Raw genomic sequence first — 21,027 nt, 5'->3', positions numbered from 1 at the left:
CACACCTGTGCGTCTTGTCAGGACCTACAAAATAGTGTGGGCGTGGCGAGAATGGCACATTCCAATCCCTCGCCGTTTGCATACGTTCGGCTCTAAATCTCACATGCATCATCCGATTTGCACCAAACTAGATATGAATGACCTTTGTTAACATCTAAAGAGCCCGATAGGATTATATTGGAGTGTGACTCCATTGCGCCCCCTAGATAATATAAACAGCTATATCTCCTTGAGACATCGTCCGATCTGCACCATATTTTTTGTGCATCAATACGGAGCGGCGCTTGAAACGTTGGCGTGGTATATTTCTGACGTCGCTAAACCCCGCCCCCACAAAACAGGAAGTGACGGTAACTCCTGTCTGGAAGGTGAGATATCGCTCCAACTTTGAACACGTGCCACTGGTGTCGTAATGACGTGGACTGAAGGCGATTTGGGAGATTTGTCGCACGCACCGCCCGGTTGACGGGCGCGTGAGACGCGTGACGGCGTCGATGACCACGTCGGGGCGGCGGTGCCGGCGGTCAGGCGGTCGCAAGGCCGGAGCTGCGCTTGGCTGCGAGGGCCGTTATCACTGCTTGCAGTTCTTGTTCTTCTTACTTCTTTTCCGCACGAAATCGCAAATGGGGAGGCCTGAACGTATTCGAAAACTCACGTAACTTTGCCCAAAATTGTCCCCCGCGTGAAACTGCATGATTTTAATGGAGTCGAAAGTGGGCGTCGCCAAACTGCTCTACAGCGCCACCTAACGTGAGATAGCCCGAACCGTACGTCGTAGAGATCTGAAACTCGGTACGTATGTAGATCGCCTCAAATCAAGAACAAAAGTCTCTTGGAGGTATGCTCTAAAACGTACAAGGAGGCGGCCATTTTGGGTCAAAGGGCAAATTTTGGCCATTTTTCATATTTACACACCTCGCAGGAAAATTTTCACGCCCCAGGGATTTTGAGCTACGGACTTCATCTTTGGTCAGTATGCAGTTAAGGGATGGGGGAACAAAAGTTATCAGAAGACTTGAGTTTTTGAGCATGTTTAGGGGGCTTGGCCAAGCGGCGAACTTGACGTACTCGCCAGTGTAAACGAAACGCTATAACTTTCAACTAAAAAGTTTATTCTGCACCAAACTTGGTATGAGTCATCCATGTTGGATGGCCGACGATCCTACGTGGTCATATGCTGACGTCATCTAAGCCCCGCCCCCTCAGAACAGGAAGTCCCTTTTTTTCATTGGAAAGCTCCATCTCTGACCCCCTTCACCTAATCAACATGATCTTGTGTGAGAATACAGAAAACAAGTTGGTCTCACTTGCTTTAAAGTACCAACAGTTTTCAGTTGAAGGCGTGGCTATGGCGGCTTGGTGAAGTCAGACATCACGCCGTTACCATACGTTTGGCTCTAAATTCTACAGTTTTGAACCGAAACGCACCAAACTCACTGGGATCGATCCTAATCCGCCCCCCAACAGGTGTGCGGTCCAATATTTGATGGGCGTGGCCTAATGCCTCCACAGCGCCCCCTAGAACATCTAAAAACATCAGCCCCAAGCCATGCTTTCACCGACAATCATGAAACTCAGCACACCTGTGCGTCTCTTCAGGACCTACAAAATAGTGTGGGCGTGGCTTAATGGCACATTCCAATCCCTCGCCGTTTGCATACGTTCGGCTCTAAATCTCACATGCATCATCCAATTTGCACCAAACTAGATATGAATGACCTTTGTTAACATCTAAAGAGCCCGATAGGATTATATTGGAGTGTGACTCAAGTGCGCCCCCTAGATCATTTAAACAGCTATATCTCCTTGAGACATCGTCTGATCTGCACCGTATTTTTTGTGCATCATTACGTAGCGGCGCTTGACACATTGGCATGTTACATTTCTGACGTCACTAAACCCCACCCGTACAAAACAGGAAGTGACAGTAACTCCTGTCTGAAAGGTGAGATGTTGCTCCAACTTTGAACATGTGCCACTTGTGTCGTACTGTCGTGGACTGAAGGCGATTTGGGAGATTCGTCGCATGCTCCGTCCGGTGGACCAGCGCGTGACACGCGTGACGGCGTCGATGACCACGTCGGGTCGGCGGTGCATGCGGTCAGGCGGTCGCATGGCCGGAGCTGCGCTTGGCTGCGAGGGCCGTTATCACTGCTTGCAGTTCTTGTTATTATTCTTTTTCTTTTCCGCACGGAATCGCAAATGGGGATGCCTTAACGTATTCGAAAACTCCCGAAACTTTGCCCAAAATTGTCCCCCGCGTGAAACTGCATGTTTTTAATGGAGTCGAAAGTGGGCGTGGCCAAACTGCTCTACAGCGCCACCTAACGTGAGATAGACCGAACCGTACGTCGTAGAGATCTGAAACTCGGTATGTATGTAGATCGCCTCAAATCAAGAACAAAAGTCTCTTGGAGGTATGCTCTAAAACGTACAAGGAGGCGGCCATTTTGGGTCAAAGGGCAAATTTTGGCCATTTTTCATATTTACACACCTCGCAGGAAAATTTTCACGCCCCAGGGATTTTGAGCTACGGACTTCATTTTTGGTCAGCATGCAGTTAAGGGATGGGGGCACAAAAGTTATCAGAAGACTTGAGTTTTTGAGCATGTTTAGGGGGCTTGGCCAAGCGGCGAACTTGGCGTACTCGCCAGTGTAAACGAAACGCTGTAACTTTCACCTAAAAAGTTTAATCTGCACCAAACTTGGTATGAGTCATCCATGTTGGATGCATGTCAATCCTATGTGGTCATATGCTGACGTCATCTAAGCCCCGCCCCCTCAGAACAGGAAGTCACTTTTTTTACTTGGAAAGCTCCATTTCTGGCCCCCTTCACCTAATCAACATGATCTTGTGTCAGAATACAGAAAACAAGTTGGTCTAACTTGCTTTAAAGCACCAAAAGTTTTCAGTTGAAGGCGTGGCTATGGCTGCTTGGTGAAGTCAGACATCACGCCGTTACCATACGTTTGGCTCTAAATTCTACAGTTTTGAGCCGAGATGCACCAAACTCACTGGGATCGATCCTAATCCGCCCCCCAACAGGTGTGCAGTCAAATATTTGATGGGCGTGGCCTATAGCCTCCACAGCGCCCCCTAGAACAACTAAAAACATCAGCCCCAAGCCATGCTTTCACCGACAATCATGAAACTCAGCACACCTGTGCGTCTTGTCAGGACCTACAAAATAGTGTGGGCGTGGCGAGAATGGCACATTCCAATCCCTCGCCGTTTGCATACGTTCGGCTCTAAATCTCACATGCATCATCCGATTTGCACCAAACTAGATATGAATGACCTTTGTTCACATCTAAAGAGCCCAATAGGATTATATTGGAGTGTGACTCCATTGCGCCCCCTAGATAATATAAACAGTTATATCTCCTTGAGACATCATCCGATCTGCACCATATTTTTTGTGCATCAATACGGAGCGGCGCTTGAAACGTTGGCGTGCTATATGTCTGACGTCGCTAAACCCCGCCCCCACAAAACAGGAAGTGACGGTAACTCCTGTCTGGAAGGTGAGATATCGCTCCAACTTTGAACACGTGCCACTGGTGTCGTACTGACGTGGACTGAAGGCGATTTGGGAGATTCGTCGCACGCTCCGCCCGGTGGACGTGCGCGGGAGACGCGTGACGGCGTCGATGACCACGTCGGGGCGGCGGTGCCGGTGGTCAGGCGGTCGCATGGCCGGAGCTGCGCTTGGCTGCGAGGGCCGTTATCACTGCTTGCAGTTCTTGTTAGGCCCGAGCAGCTAAGCGCTGCGAAGGCCTATTGTAACTGAAGGATTTCACTATTCTTATTATTATTATTATTATTATTCATCTTCTTTTTCTTCTCCACGCGGAATCGCGAATGGGGATGCCTTAACGTATTCGAAAACTCCTGAAACTTTACCCAAAATTGTCCCCCGCGTGAAATCACATGTTTTTAATGTACTCGAAAGTGGGCGTCGCCAAACTGCTCTATAGCGCCACCTAACGTGAGATAGACCGAACCGTACGTCGTACAGATCTGAAACTCGGTATGTACGTAGATCGCCTCAAATCAAGAAAAAAAGTCTCTTGGAGGTATGCTCTAAATTGTACAAGGAGGCGGCCATTTTGGGTCAAAGGGCAAATTTTGGCCATTTTTCATATTTACACACCTCGCAGGAAAATTTTCACGCCCCAGGGATTTTGAGCTACGGACTTCATTTTTGCTCAGTATGCAGTTAAGGGATGGGGGCACAAAAGTTATCAGAAGACTTGAGTTTTTGAGCATGTTTAGGGGGCTTGGCCAAGCGGCGAACTTGGCGTACTCGCCAGTGTAAACGAAACGCTATATCTTTCACCTAAAAAGTTTAATCTGCACCAAACTTGGTATGAGTCATCCATGTTGGATGCATGTCAATCCTATGTGGTCATATGCTGACGTTATCTAAGCCCCGCCCCCTCAGAACAGGAAGTCACTTTTTTTACTTGGAAAGCTCCATTTCTGGCCCCCTTCACCTAATCAACATGATCTTGTGTCAGAATACAGATAACAAGTTGGTCTAACTTGCTTTAAAGGACCAACAGTTTCCAGTTGAAGGCGTGGCTATGACTGCTTGGTGAAGTCAGACATCACGCCGTCACCATACGTTTGGCTCTAAATTTTACAGTTTTGAGCCGAGATGCACCAAACTCACTTGGATCGATCCTAATCCGCCCCCCAACAGGTGTGAGGTCCAATATTTGATGGGCGTGGCCTAATGCCTCCACAGCGCCCCCTAGAACATCTAAAAACATCAGCCCCAAGCCATGCTATGAACGACAATCATGAAACTCAGCACACCTGTGCGTCTTGTCAGGACCTACAAAATAGTGTGGGCGTGGCTTAATGGCACATTCCAATCCCTCGCCGTTTGCATACGTTCGGCTCTAAATCACACATGCATCATTTGATTACCACCAAACTACATATGAATGACCTTTGTTAACCTCTAAAGAGCCCAATAGGAATATATTGGAGTGTGACTCCAGTGCGCCCCTAGATCATTTAAACAACTGCATCTCCCTGAGACATCATCCTATCTGTATCATATGTTTGGTGCATTATTACGGAGCAGCGCTGGAAACATTGGTGTGCTACATTGTTACAACTCACTAAAAGCCCCGTCCAATAAAAACGTTTTAACACATAATGCACTGACTTTTTCCACTAACTCTTCATAGCCACACATCATATGTTGAATAGCCTTCAACAAGTCCTCTCCAATCCTTCGCCACAAAACAGAAACTGACAGTCACTCAAATTTTCAATTTTATTTATTAACAAGACAGTGCATATTAATAACAGTACATCTATAACATGCCAGTTAGCCAAAGGCTACTTTTAATCTTTAGTCTTGGTGAACAGTTTTAAAATGGCACCCCAAAAAAAACATCGAATGTTAAAACAATAGAATCAACAAATAGGAACTCTTGTCTAGAAGGTGAGATCGGTCCAACGTTGAACACATTCCGCTTGTGTCATACTGTTGTGGAGTGAAGGCCATTTGGGAGATTACAATACTCTGCCTCGTGCAGGAAAGGCGTGACACGATTTATGACGCCACTGGAGCGGCAGTGTTGGCCCTTTTGCAGTCAAAAGGCCGTAGCGTTGTTCAGCAGCGACACTTTCTGTGTATTATAACAGACCAGAATTAATCACATCGACACAAACAAAAATCCTACAAGAATTTCTATTATGCTCATGTTTCTCATAACTTCTTTACATCGGCACCAAACATCTTTGAACGCACACTTTGCCAGTCCAGAGTTTAAAGGTTTTCTACTTGTCATCAAAACTTGTTCAAACTTGTCAGCACAAATCAGCAGGGCAACACAGGGATTCGAACCCCATCCCACAAGTGGGAGTACCAATACCATTGCCTTTTGCTTTTTTTAATGCTATATGACAAGGCAAAGCAAAACTTGCATTAAGAACAGCATGCTAATTTCTGTATGTTAACTTATATTAATAGCCGTTTATCACTACTTTCAAATATATCTGTGAAAGCTAAATAAATGCCGTCTTAATGCAAGAAACGAAACCTTTACAAAAGACTTTTGTTTACTGTTAAATAGAACACAAATTTCATAACATAGGTCATTAAAGTGCTTAGCTAATGCGCCACCTTCGAGACAGGCGGAAGGGCCACTATTAGTTCCCGTCTTAGTCTCTGCCTTTGTCTTCAGTCCTGACTTACTGAGCGGCAGCTCCTTCCGTGCACAGAAGTATGCATCGGGATGCTTCCTCCTGATGTGAAGTGAGAGCCCCCTTTGGGACAGGAAAGAGACGGGGCAGGTCACACAGGCAAATCGTGGCGGAGAATCCCCCTCTTGCCTGTGAGCTGTCACATCGTTCAACTTTTTGGGATTCAGAATTGTCATTTTTTAAACCTTGTAAAATATACAGAAAACTTAAACTTCATTTAAAATACAAAACTAATAGTTATACAAATTAAATGTACACAAATTTACTCTCATCTGTACTTAAACTACAAAATAATTATTTCATCAAAAACTACATCAGCTTAAAACCACACTCCGGTGTTGTTTGTTTATGTGCTGTGTGCAATGGAGTTGTTAAGCTCCTTGAGAATGTTTGTGGATTTTTATGTACAGTGTGCAATGGTAGGTCGAGGCCACCTTGTTTATCAGTGCTCGCTGTCGTCTGTCCTTGTTCTGGTGTCGTGTTGTTTCCCTGGTTCTGTGTAACTTTGTTATGTTGCTCGGAGGGTTTTGAATAGTTAAAAAACCATTAAAAAAAATAAATACTTCCCCCCAAATATACTCTCCATCTGTACTTCAAAAACTAAAACATAATTATTTCATTAAATAACTAAATCAGCTTAAAACCACACAGAATTCCTTCATGATCACTAAAATATGTTGGTATTACCACTGCTTCTCCCTCATAAACATCTGATTTAACATAGATGTGATCTATTAAACTACCCTTTTCAGTAGTTGCTTCCTGGACTATTTGAGCATATCCTCTGGTTTTAACACAATTTAAGATAGTTGATGACTTTAAAATATCATCATTAAAATCTCCCATCAACGCTATTGTTCCAGTTGCCAATTGCTCCAGCCAGTCAAGCATCTTTACCAAATTGGTTTTAAATAATGACAGAGGATACTGTGGTGAGCGATAAATTACAACCATTTTAATGTTAACATGCAAAAAGTTATAAATTAAACACTCTAAATTGACCTGTGGTGGCTTTAAAACTTCATATTCCACACCATCTGCAGTATACATGCCAACACCGCCATGTTGTTGGTCTTGCAACCCAATCAATGATGGCTGGGTACCATCATACGATAAACGTCGGGGACAGTTGTTGAAACTGTAACCATCAATCTTTACCGTATCAGCTTGAAGTTCAAGAATCCATGTTTCTGTTACAGCAATACATTTAGGTTTCCATTGCTGAGTACAAAAAGCTAAATCTTTAACATGTCGATTTAAACTTTGGACGTTCATTAAGAACACAGTGAAAGCAGATGTGTCAAATCCGCTGAACTGTGTAGGTCCACACATCAAAAGGGGTGTCATACTCTGTATAGCAACCGTAATGTCATCCTTACAATAAATCTTTTTTTCATTAAAGTCTTTAATGGTCAAACCAGAAAGACTCCTAACTCTGCTTAGAGCAACATAAGCTTGACCAGGTGCAAAGATTTTGCTTAGACAAACAACAGCTTTGTCTACGGTTAAGCCTTGTACTTTGTGTACCGTACAGGCCCACGCCAATTTCAGTGGAAATTGTCGTCGTAATCCACCTTTAACAGTGGCTCTTTCCTCCTCGGGTACAATAGGTGTGGAACCAACCACATCCGAGGACCCATATACACATGTTTTCCTTCTGTGGATGCCTACACGATCGTCATCAAATCTAACATAAACCAATTTAGGAAACTTGTCCTTTTCTGGTATTATGATATCTGTCACAGTGCCACAAACACCGTTAACTAAACCATCTCCGACATCCACGTTTTTACACAGCATAACGCGTGCACCCTTACCCAACAACAGAACCTCTGACAAACCGGTATGTAAAGCTTTAGCGTGAGTCCCTTGCAACAACCGCAATTTGCCTGTTTTTTTATCATTTACAGAATCCTGTGCCTCAATTTTCACATATTCTGGACAACTCTCAAACAACTGTTTCATATTATGCTCATTTACTTGTTCATTTGTTGCAAATATATGCAAGGCTGAGCTGACCTCACCCGTTTCACAAACTTTTAAAACGTTTATGTCACCAGGTAGCATAGGGGTCTCTTTTGAACGAGTCCTCATTCGGTTTAACAGCTGGGAAAACACTAAATCTTTTTGCCGTACTATTTCCGTTAGTTCCACAACTTTAAATAAATCAGACCACAAGTTGCTGCCTACTCCATCAGAATACAACGGTTTGCCTTTGACAGGAGGTAACTGGAAGAAATCTCCAACTGCCACCACACTAATGTTTCCAAATGAGCCTACGTTTCCCGTTTGTTTGATCTGCCGCAATCTACCATGCACATATGATAGCAAATTGTGATCTACCATTGATATTTCATCTATGATGAGAATATGTACATCACTATATTTCAGACGTAATGAATTGAGCTTCTCTTCTCCCAAAGGAGTGTACGGTAAGCGTACATCAATTCCAATAGAAAATGTTGTGTGAATTGTTGTTGCTTCCAAATTATACGCAGCAATACCTGTAGGAGCAGTCAATAAAACAGGTGTGTTGTCAGGGTATTGACACATTGGTGACAATAATCGTTTTGATTCATATTCAATCGCTCTGATCAAATGACTTTTACCTGTGCCTGCACCTCCTGTAATTAAAATGTGTAACGGTTCAGGATTTTTTCCATTTACCTTGTCTAAACACCATTGCCTGATTTGGTAAAAAACAGAGAACTGTCTTTCATTCAAAGATCTAATTAATGCTAAGCCTTCGATTCTAGTCAGCGTGCTCTTTTTCTCAAATAAATTTCCCTTGGAAGATGAGCTTAAATCTGGGATGTGTTCTTTTTCATCACTCAGCATTGCCTTTATTTGTTTCATTCCTTCCACACCCTCCAACCGTTCCATCTCCACTTCAGGACACAACTCACACCATGCATTTTCAAGCAGTACGTCGCCAACCACCTCATCTGCTGCCTCCAGGTTAAAAGATTCCACTTCGAATTCACTTCTATTTAAATCTACGACAGACTTCACTAAATGTTTGGTTCCATCAATAAATTTAACCACACCAAGTCTATAAAATTGTTCAAATCTTTCACAACCTGAAGGCTTCAGATCATCATCAACGCGATACGGCAGAAATAATTGCATTATGCTCTGATAAAACTTTTCTGGATCTTTGGTCTCTGAAAAACGCGCATAACGAACAACTGATGGTTGTGTTCGACTTCTTTTGGCCACAAAACCTAAACCATTATTCAACTTGACAGCAGATTTACATTTTTCGTTCTTGGACAGAACCCGATAGTCAGATGCAAACTTTGCAATGCACATATCGTTAAAAATGTCATCTTTTGGACGATTTTTATAGCGATCAACCAAACCAGTCATCCACATTTCTTCTGAACTAAGATCATTTGTAGCTGCCTTCTGTCTCAAAACAGAAATAGGTAAACTCATTTTCACAATGTTGTCTCCAGTTGGAATAAAAACAACCTTCCTAGAACACTCCTTTAAATGCATACTGGTTAGTCGATACACCGCTTCCTGAGCACAGACATCCCGATTATGTAGATATACACTACCAAGCTTCTTTAACGCTTCTTTAGCACTAACATTGCCATCTCTGGATGCTTCTCTCTGGGCATTTCCTAGCATGAGGCCAATTTCTCTCTCACTTTTTGACATGTAAGAAACTATGTAGACACAACAAGCGTATGCATCTACACAATATTGAATATCGAGATTAGCATTCCATGCTTTTAACAGCGGCGGACTATACTGATTAATCCAAATTTCATTAATGTCCCTTTTCAAAACTACATGTGTATGTCGACTAACTAGTTTATAGACCTTTTCAAATATTTCTTGATTTATACCCAGTCTTTGAAAAATTTCTTCTACAGTCCTATAGGGACAAGTTTCATCTGCAAGGAGACTCTTCACTTTACTCAGAATCTCCTTTGCCTGATTTTGAGCCATAGCCTCTTTACTTGCACAGGCACACTGTACATTGCTGCTCGTTTTATCCAAATTACATGTACAAGTCTTATCCTTATCTTTTTCACTACGACAAATAAATGTTCTGCTCGATGCAGGTCGGGGAAAATTAAAACGACAAACTGTGTTTTTCTTTTTACATGATTTTGAGTGATGTTTTGAATGCTGCTGAACAGATGTAACCACTTCAAACAATGGTTCGTCCTCAGATGGAAGTTCGCATGTTATATACTTATCTATAAATTCCACAACTTCCTCATCTGTGTTTTTATCTAGGATTGGAGCCCCAGAAATCCAGAAAAGGCAATGACAATGAGGGGAACCACGTTGCTGAAACTCAACACGATAGTAATAGTCAACGACTTTACCAATGGGATTAGCAGGAGACATGAGAACTTCTCTTAAGAAAACATGCCATCGAAAATCAAACATCCTGGCAGCAGTCACAGGATTTCGACGTAACAGTTCACATTTATCTGCCCACTCCAATTGCTCAGCTGTCTCTGTTCGCCCATCCTGTTTCAAAAGGGTATATAAAAGATTTGTCCATCTCATATCTGCTGATGAAAACGACGCAAACCAAGTAGGCTTACCCAGCTGTTTAACACAGGCTAGGATGTCCCGTTTTGCAGACTGCCAAAAAGCTGGAGTCCCTCTAATGGGTTTTAGGAACCGATAGCCATCATCAAACTCCAACAACTTGTTCAAAGACTCCTCATTTTTCAACAAGTCACCCAAATTCTGGGATTTACCACATTGCCCTTTACGCAATGCTACTGACACGTTAGAAATAACCTGTTCCAATTCAGACATGTACTGTGCATAAAATATATATTCAACGTTGGATGAAAATCTACCATCTGCATGTAAAAGCCTGTTATTAAAATACCGAAACAATGTTAAACGATGTGACCTGTTTGCATGGTAAGTATTCTGTCCAGATGGAAACAAAACAGGGAAGCACTTGGCTTCATTTTCTGGATCACTTAATAATTTTACTGGATTATTACCTTCACCAGGAGCAACATTTAAAATGTTATCCAAATACTGATCCAAAGCTTCCTGGCCTATGTCAACGGGCATGAGACATGTATCTTGAAACATGCAATGCTGCTGTCGATCGTGCAACAGCTCCTCAGTCTCCTCCAATTCTTTTTCAGAAATGTCACTGACATCTTTCTCCAAAACATCATCTTCATCTCTACAAAACTCATTGATCCAATTCTCATTAAAATCTATATCTTTATAATATTTGTTGAACTGTTTTAAATACTTAAGTGCTTCCCGTACATGCAAAGTATCAACAAACTGATACTTATAATGACCTTTGTAAGTTAATTTACGCTTTAATTTTACAGCAAGCAAAGATCCTTCCATATTACTACGAGGCAATACATTACATGTTTCAACAATATTTGCTGGAACACAAGTCACTGGTCCATGTACGCCATTTTGTCCCCCTTTGGGTAAAGCCAACATTTTCATGAATGGTATATGTAAAGCTATTAAATGCTGTTCTAAACTATTTAGACAAGCCAATTGTGTTGGGATAACATCCACATTTAAATTGTTGGTCGCACTTTCTGGTGGCATTACACCTTTGCTCATCTTGTAATGACAGGTATAACAAATCATCAGTTTACCTCTGGATGACTCTGTCAATTTGCATTGCACAGCACAACTATTGTCACATTTGTGCACATAATCTTCAGAAATGCATTTTGCAGCAATTATAGCACTAGATTGGCTTTTAGAATAGAAATCTTTCTTACAAACTAAAACTTGATGTCTAAACAGCAGTCTATGACAGACACAGCAGACAAAATCAGGCCCATCTTTAACCTTATCTAAAAACTGGTTGATAACAAAGTCAATTTCTTTTAACATTTCCTTACGTTGCTGTTGATTTAACTTCACACGCACTAAAACCTTTTTCTTATGTTCCATGTTACCATGATACCTTCTACGACAAATCTCTTTTAATTTCTGTCTATGCTGCAAATTAAGCTTAAATTTCTTCTTACTCATCATCTTCTTTCTTTCTTTATGCACTATATCATATTTATATTTTTCTTTACTCATCATCTTTACATTTTCTTTATGCACTAAATTAAATTGATATTTTTCTTTACTCATCATCTTTACATTTTCTTTATGCACTAAATTAAATTGATATTTTTCTTTACTCATCATCTTTACATTTTCTTTATGCACTAAATTAAATTGATATTTTTCTTTACTCATCATCTTTACATTTTCTTTATGCACTAAATTAAATTGATATTTTTCTTTACTCATCATCTTTACATTTTCTTTATGCACTAAATTAAACTGATATTTTTCTTTACTCAATGCCTTTACATTTTCCTTATGCACTAAATTAAACTGATATTTTTCTTTACTCAATGCCTTTACATTTTCCTTATGCACTAAATTAAATTGATATTTTTCTTTACTTAAATTCTTAAGTTTCTCTTGAAACAGTAAATCATCTTTGTATATTTTTTTCCACAAAGTCTTACGTTTCTCTTGATACACCAAATCATTTTTATATTTTTCTTTACTAAGCTCTTTTTTCTTCTGTTGATATAATATATCAAATTGATATTTCATCCTTAACAATGCCTTTACTTTTTCTCTATAAAACCTGACTTCCCTGTACTTTCTTTTTAATTCTGCAATCTTTTTCTCTTTATAAGATATTTGTGTATGATACATTGCTTTACTTTTCAATTTCATCTTGTCTTTATACTCCAAATCTTGTTGGTATTCCATCACTTTTTTAAATGCAACTTTCTTCTTTAAATGTCGAGAACCAGTGTTTAAACTATTTGTTTCTTTACTGTCATTTGTTTTTTTGGATTTTCTTCTACACTTGTATGGTGTGTCTGATACACCATTAACTTTACAAAAATCATAGCAAGACTCTTGATCACCCTGCAAGACACAGGTAATAACCTCAAAATGACAACCATCACATTTCAGATATATTCCTTCATTTATACCAGTGGAGCTTGTACACCCATATTTTACCCATTCCTTGCCATTATGCACATACAAATTCACCCCTAATGCATTTGCAGTTGCCTGCATTTCAATTTCAGAAGCTTCATGTCCAACATACTTCATACAGGACTTCTTAACATAGTCAGACACAGAAGAAAATCCTTTACCAATCAACCGTTTACCCTCTTCGTTCTTCTCCAAATAAGAAACAGTAGCCAGTCGTATTCTGCGATGACTCTTCTGGGAACCGCTTACTACTTGAGACACTGCTCTGAAAAAACTGTTACCATCTTTTACAATCTCTTCAGTCTTACACACACTCCCCAAAGGCCCAGAAGCTGTGGATCCTTGTGTGTCCCGTTTCACAAATGTAATATCATACTTGTTGCACAAAGCTTTTGAAACATCTGTACACACAGGATTAAATGACAAATGTGTATTAGCATTATGAATAATGACACTATCATCATCCAGTACGTAACTGTTTGCAGTTTTTGTACTTTCTAAAACATTAGGTTCATTTGTTGTCTTATTTCGAACACTATACCCTTGAGAAATGGAGACCCTTTCCTTACAATAACCATAACAATGTTGTGTTTGCTTAACACAAACAACTGTCTCGTAATGGTTACCATGAATATTTTGTAGATACACACACTGATTTGAGATCTGACCAGCATTACATTTATATTCAAGCCATTTATCAATATAATATGTAACTATGTTCACACCCAAACAGTCTGCTGCAGCTTGAATTTCCACTTCAGTTGCCCAGGATCCAACATATTGCATCCTTGATCTTTTAATATACTCTTTTATAGAGGAATTTTCATTTCTCAAAATGTTACAATACATTTGAGGATTCCTTTCTAACTGTTTCACTACGGCAAGTCTAATTTTCCTGTGCCATTTCTGAGTTCCACTTACAGCCTGACTAACAGCCCGGAAAAAACAGTTTCCGTCCCCGACGATGGGTTCCACCTTGCATGGTATCCCCAAGTCCCCAACCAAGTCAGATGATGACTCACCTTTCTCGCATTCTACGTTCAAGTGTTTGCAAACAGCTTCTGACACCACTTTTGAAAGAGGATTAAACTTTAACGCTCTAGTCCTCACATTGGTGACAAACACATCTGAAGTTACAAGATCTTCATGAGTTTCTTGTATCTTGTTACAAGATGTACTACTCTGAGGCTTCTTTTGCTTTTGCCCTCTAGATTTATCTGTACACAAGACTTCCTGAACACAGACAGGTTTCAACAAATTACTGCCAAATGGACTAAATGAAGTCTCATTTCTGTGCATGTCAATTTGCACACCACTAATTTCAAATTCCTTGGGACTGGTTCTCTTTTGCCTAGCATATCTCTCAATATAATTCAAAAGATCATCAAAGCTGTTTAAATACAAAACGTTGCTTTTCCCTGAAACACTTACCATTCCATTACAATCACGTGCATGGGAATCTACAACGGCATACTTTCCATTCTGACTTATAAGAGCGCAGGTACTTCCATTTATAGTCAGAACACAAGTTTCATATGTGGCGCACATCTTTTGCAATCCTTCACGGAGAGTAGTGTGCGCACCAGAATCTAGGAACTCACCCTGGAAAACATCTACTTGTCCAGCAACAAAATCTCCATACGTCACATCTAAAGTACACCCGTCAATATCAACCTGCTTCGGCAAGTCTAAAACACAGAGCGTTTCCTTCCTACCACTAATCAGATTGTTGTCCCGCAAATAAGTGTACAAGGCGTCACCTCTGACAACAACATTATCTAATGTGTCAGAATGCCATGAAAAAACACTATCCATCTTGTGCTTTGCTAAAGCAACAAGAGTCACAGCTGCACATTGCAGTCCTCCGTACTTAAACCGATCATCGCCCTGATGGAATGATCCTCTAACTGATTGCTGACTACTTGAACTGGCACCATGACGTTCGTCTGTGACCTGCCTGTCAGCAGTGACTGTGGTACATGCTTCTAAACCAAAGCTACTCTGTTGTACAGAAATCGCAGACATGCCATACTCTGTCGCATTTAATGATTTCCGAAGATTCATAATGTGAATCATTAAATCATTGAAGCAAGTGTTAAATACCACTACAGATGTACCCGTTTCTGATGCCAACCCCTGTAAATTTCTTGTTCCACAGTCCACAATGACAAAGTAAGATTCATGATGGATAACCAAGCTACATGAACCCTCAAGATTAAGGATGCACATTCCATTTCTCAACAAATACATCTGTAACTTCTCACTAAATTCCTCCTCCAGATTAAAATTAAATTGACCATAACTACTACCCCCAATTAGTACTTTCCATTTTTTACCAAAAATAATCTGTCGCTCCACCAACTTGCAAAACTCTGGCTTTGTGCCTCTCTGAGGTCTTTCTGTATCAATATATTCTGCCAACTTCTGACCTTCAGCATCAACTGCATCGACATCCGATGATTTCCAAGTGCAAATTGGAGAAGTTTGGTGTTTTATAGCAGCTACAACACTACTGGACATTAAAATATTGCTAACAGACTGATTACTATGACTAACTGTTCCTAAAATAAGAGAAGGGGGGAACCGCTCTGAACACCTGCAAGAACTGGAGTTAACACACTGACCTCTTGTTTGGCTGCACTCGAAATCCACCGACACCTCAAGCATCTACAACGACATTAGAAAACATAATTTCTTTCATTTGTATTCATTTCTTTACATTTACTACCAAAAATGTTGTTATACAAACCTCCCGGTCAGAAACGAGCTCGGACGGACAGACAGACACCAAACCAGGACAGTCAGACACCTCCCGAGGATGGGGAGAACGCACCACATCGCAGACATCCACCTGTTTGGATGTTGCCTCAACCTATAAAACAAAATCATTACATTAACTCATCTGAATTTAAACCAAGATTCCAAATAATTTAGACCAAGTGTTTTCAGTAATACACTTTAAGGTTTCATATTACTTACACATTTAACATAATAAAAAAGCTAAATATGGACCACACTTACATTCTTCTTCACGGACACAAGCCCCACACCAACAGCGGCAGGAGTTACGCTCGGTGTGGCTGAAACCTGAAAGACAAAGACAAATAAATTAATTATGAACAATTATCCTCATTGAAGTTCTGAAAAGTTAACTCGCTTGAGGTTTTACAAACCTGCTGTCTCACACGCCTGGTCCTTAAGACAGCTGGTGTCTTGAGACGTTCCACAGGCTTCATCTATAACACAAACAACATGTCAGATCTGTGTCTTTTCTAAAAGACAATACTGAGACTATATTTTGAAATACACTTTGCTGCAACTTACCTCGTTGCCTGTGTGAACATCTGCCACTGCCATTGGAGAAACTTTTTCCATGGCAACCAACAACTCAGGTGAAAAACGAACAGGATTCAGGGGGATGTAACACTCCTTCAAAACTGGAGTAGCAATCTGTTACACAAAAATTGAAATAATGAATATACTAATCACATTAAAAATGCTTTACAACAAGTGGTTGTGAAACACTCACCTTATCAGGAACCACCCTTTCCTTGGGTGAATCAGAGTCAGATTCCCCCGAATGGCTCCTCTATAAAAAGAACACACAAAAGCCATTTCAGAACATTACACACCAACTTAAATCCCATCCTTGCATAAAAGTACATTGGGAACAACAAGCTTCCTTACCTTCCTGCCGTATCTCACGGTTGTCCACTCTGGAGGCGGTGGACGTGGGACTCGTTCCACTCCCTTCACAACCAGACGTGGCACATACCTCTGCTTATACGGGGCAGCTGCCTGACTCGTGGCCAGTGGCTTGGGTGCAGACAGCTCCAGGAACTGATGCGCAAACACCCAAATGCGATCACTGAGGATGCGCATCCCCTTGTTGTCATCAAGGTGAATCTAAACCAAAATAAAAGGTATATAAATCAGCAAAACAGACAAGTAAAATAAGTATTGAATATAAATTCTCACCACTTTCTAACTTCAGAATAAGATTGTACTTACTCCATCATAACTCCACAGATCGACGCGACTTAGGGGGAAGTCCTCGGCAATGGAATAAAACGGCATCTCTGAATAGAAAAATATGTATAATTATACAAACATCCTTTTCACCAAAGACAACTGCCATCAAAATACTGGAAATGAACTCAGAATTATTTTACTCCATACTTAGATTTGCCGAAACACGATGATACTCCTGCTGGAATAGCTCCTGTTTCTCCATGGATTCCGTCAAGCGTGGAATCATACCGATACAGAACACCTAGAGGAAGAATTGCATTATCAAATTACTTTATTTACAAATACATCAACTACTGATGCTTGGTGTTTTAAGTTTTTTTTATTTCTCTTTTGTTACGTTTATTCTTCTTATTCCTTTTTTAATGTGAAGCACATTGAATTGCACGTGTCTGAAATGCGCTATATAAATAAACTTGACTTGAAAATAAAATAACACACCTTAGTGCAGTGCTCACGAACTGCCTCCAGGTACAACTTAAAGGCCCGTCCTGCCTCTTGGTGGTTGATGCTGGACGTGAGGTTGTTGGATGGAGCAAAAACGCAAATAGCGTCAGGACGACGAGGAAGTACGACCTTCTCAACCTCCTTGCGCAGCTGATCTGCGTCAGCCCCTGGAGTCGACATAAAGGCAAAAGATACGAAACCTCCTTGCATTTTAACAATGCCATCTGCCAAGGACCGCAAATGGGACGCCCCGATAACAAGAACCAGCTATGGGAGGAAAAAAAAAAAAAAAAGACAAATTATAGCAAACTGACAATAAGCAATCCATTTCTACATTGTATATTTGAATAGCATGAAAATTTTCATACTTTCTTATCAAGGCTCCCATCCGGAATGACCAGCTTGTGACGACGCCCAGTATGCTCGCTGATTGGCCATTCGTTCGCTTTGTGTCGCCGCCCAGTTCCGCGGCCTATAAAGGAAAAGATATATATTAATCACTGAAAACAATATATATTAGCACACAGAATATACAAATACTCTCCATTCTTTAATAATATATAAATGATACTCACGGCCAACAAAGTCACTGGATGGCGTTGGTACGCCAATGCGCTGAACAGGCGAAGCCTCAGCACGGCGACGAGCAGCTTGAGATCTACGACTAGTTCGTGGCATCTGCAAATTGACATTAGAGAAATATGACAAAAACATAAGGGATTACAGCACAGTCTCAATGATAAGACAATATACAAAAAGACAACTACTAAAATCCGTTAAAAATACATATATTTACAAGAGCAAATACTACCATTTATCCTAATTATGAAAGTAAGCAGTAATGTTAAGTTGACTGCAAATGATTTGAAAGTTTTCTGCACAGTGAAAGCCAGTAAATACATAAAACCATTGAAAAGGAACATTCAATCCTCATGGATAAACATGAAAAAAAATTTAACTAGGACAGCACTCTCCAACTTATGATATCATGATACTTTTAACAAGTATAAAAGTTTTAATATATATATTTAATAGTATAACAGATAAAACCAAGCTCCTCTGCTCTCTATTGATCATTCCAAACATGAAACAAAACAATGCAAGCCCTTGCAAGCCCCCTGGTGTGTGCGCGCTAACTGGTGTGAACTCACGTGCACAAACTCGTCCACAGAGGGGGAAGGACCTGAAAGTTGTTTAATTTCGAATTTTCCGACTTTCAGGTCACTCCCCCTCTGTGGACGAGGTTGTGCACGTGAGTTCACACCAGTGTGCGCGCACACAAGCTAGGGGCAGACTCACGCTCAGCTTGGAACACGTGGTTGGTGACTGTTCTGCTCAGATAGAGAAATAATAAACCTAACGTGACTGGTTAAAAACAGCCGGGAGCGCTCGATTTTTGCAAGCATGATTACAGGCTTTAGAGAAAGCTACAGAATTTGGGAATTTTCCTAAACAGCCCATTTAATATTCTACTTCCAGAATCCCAAAACAGTTCAAGCTAATATGACTAAATAAAGGTTGCCGACGGCAGCTTTAAGAGGTATGAATCAGCCTTTAGTTTAAATAGCTTATCAAAATCAGTCACTCATTTTTAAAACAGCAGCACAAAAAAAAGAAAAAAAAACACACCTTTGCGGCTTATTAAAAGAAAACTCCGGTATTTTCAACATTAAGCCTCTTTTCTGAGTCGTCTGCAATGTTTTAAAACCCCCCTCAGCGCTTTTTTGATGTAGGCCATGTTTGTAGTTCTCTCGCACCAGAAATGCTGCTAGGTGTATTGCATTTCCAGTGCGAGAGAACTACAAACATGTCTTCCTTCTCTCAGAAATGAGGCTTAATGTTGAAAATACCGGAGTTCTCCTTAAAAACGCATGTAATTTAAATACCGTCTACATTTGCTACACAATTATCAATAAAACAAAATCCTTTTTAATTTCAACCGAAGAAAAGTGAACAGACTGTATTGAAAATCGTCGTAGTACAGCGCCCCGTCCCTATCCACCATGTTGGCAGTATGCTAGCGTAAACACGCCAGTCTCCCCGTTCGTTTACATTGCAGCCTTTTGTTAGCAGCCATGCTATTAAACGCAGCACGAGGCACGCAAGCCACCGACAGCAAGCCACCGACAGCGACCCAAAAAACACAGTATTAACGCCCTTACCTTATACAGTTAATATTACATTAATTCATTCTTTCGTATATTCTCTTTACAAAAAGATTGATAGTTTCAAACTGAGTAATTTTTAATAAACTTCAAAGCATTAACTATCAAAACAGAATCACGGTCAACCTTAACTGATTAAAACAAAATAACTTAACAAAACTTACCTCGGAAAGATAAAGTCCAACAATCGAAGATTTGCAGAAAAATGAAGAAAAAGCGTTCAGCAGTTTTTCAACTGTTTGAAAACTTTAAGCTCACAAACGTCCAAGAAAGAACATTCATGAACTGAGAGCGGTTGACCAAACCCAACTATTTAAAGCAGGCGCGGCCAGCCCCAAAAGAATCACGTGATACAAAACACAGGCTATAGGAGGGTTTCACATGACGTCACAGTGCTGCATCGCGAGACTTAACTATGAATATAAACTCTTTGACACTCTTGGTTTCCAATAATAATCTGTAGCCTAATGGATATTTCACATGTTTCTGAACCCCATCACATTTTATGACGCCGGTTCGAATCCAGCTTGTGACATTACTTAGAGGGGATAGAGAATCCAAATCGTCTTTTCCCCGTTTTTGGTGTTAGTCCTGAGTCTCCCCGCTGTGGGGAGTACTCATGAAGTGCCAGCAAGTGTCAGAACCTCTGTTTCAAGTACTCGCCTTTTTAATATATATCCCCCTATCCATTTTTGTGAAAAAGTGACGTAACTTTTTCAGCAATCGCGCCCCCCCGCACCCAAGTCCACAGCCACTCCGTTTCAGACACGCCCCTTTGGCGAGAAACAGGAACTTGTGTACCTTCCGAGGCTGTAAAAGCGGACTACGATCAATACAAATTCTTCCCCCGGAAAGCAATGTTCGCAATCAATGGCTTTTATTTATTTTTAAAAGCTTCCCCAACCGCGGAGTTTTCCTTTGCGCTGCGCTGCGCATTTCACTGACTACAGTTTCACAAAGCTCCGTTCCGAGCAGCTCATGGTCAGTTCCGACAGGAACAGACCCAGACTGCAGCGAGCTGTGCGCACCGCTGAGAATGTGATGGGCTGCAGCCTCCCATCTATCCATGACCTGCACCTCTCCAAGACTATGGGGCGAGCAGGTCGGATCACAGCTGACCCTTCTCACGCTGCACATGGACTATTTGCACCACTCCCCTCGGGCAGGAGG

At 41.0% G+C, this 21,027-nt stretch overlaps 1 protein-coding gene and 1 long non-coding RNA gene across 7 annotated transcripts in view; one reads left to right on the top strand and one right to left on the bottom strand.

Moving 5' to 3' along the window:
* unc5a (unc-5 netrin receptor A) overlaps positions 1-21,027 on the top strand; it is a 260,234-nt gene that overhangs the window by 100,738 nt on the left and 138,469 nt on the right. The window lies entirely within an intron of this gene.
* Positions 17,735-18,366, bottom strand: LOC142397241 (uncharacterized). The gene is made up of 3 exons (XR_012772685.1): positions 18,268-18,366; positions 18,061-18,164; positions 17,735-17,959 (listed from the first exon to the last, which is right to left on the bottom strand). It is a non-coding gene; the product is annotated as an uncharacterized LOC142397241 (long non-coding RNA).

This window comes from Odontesthes bonariensis, chromosome 13 (genome assembly GCF_027942865.1).
Source record: "Odontesthes bonariensis isolate fOdoBon6 chromosome 13, fOdoBon6.hap1, whole genome shotgun sequence".
Classification (NCBI taxonomy): Eukaryota; Metazoa; Chordata; class Actinopteri; order Atheriniformes; family Atherinopsidae; genus Odontesthes; species Odontesthes bonariensis.
This window is presented reverse-complemented; position numbering and strand designations above follow the sequence as displayed.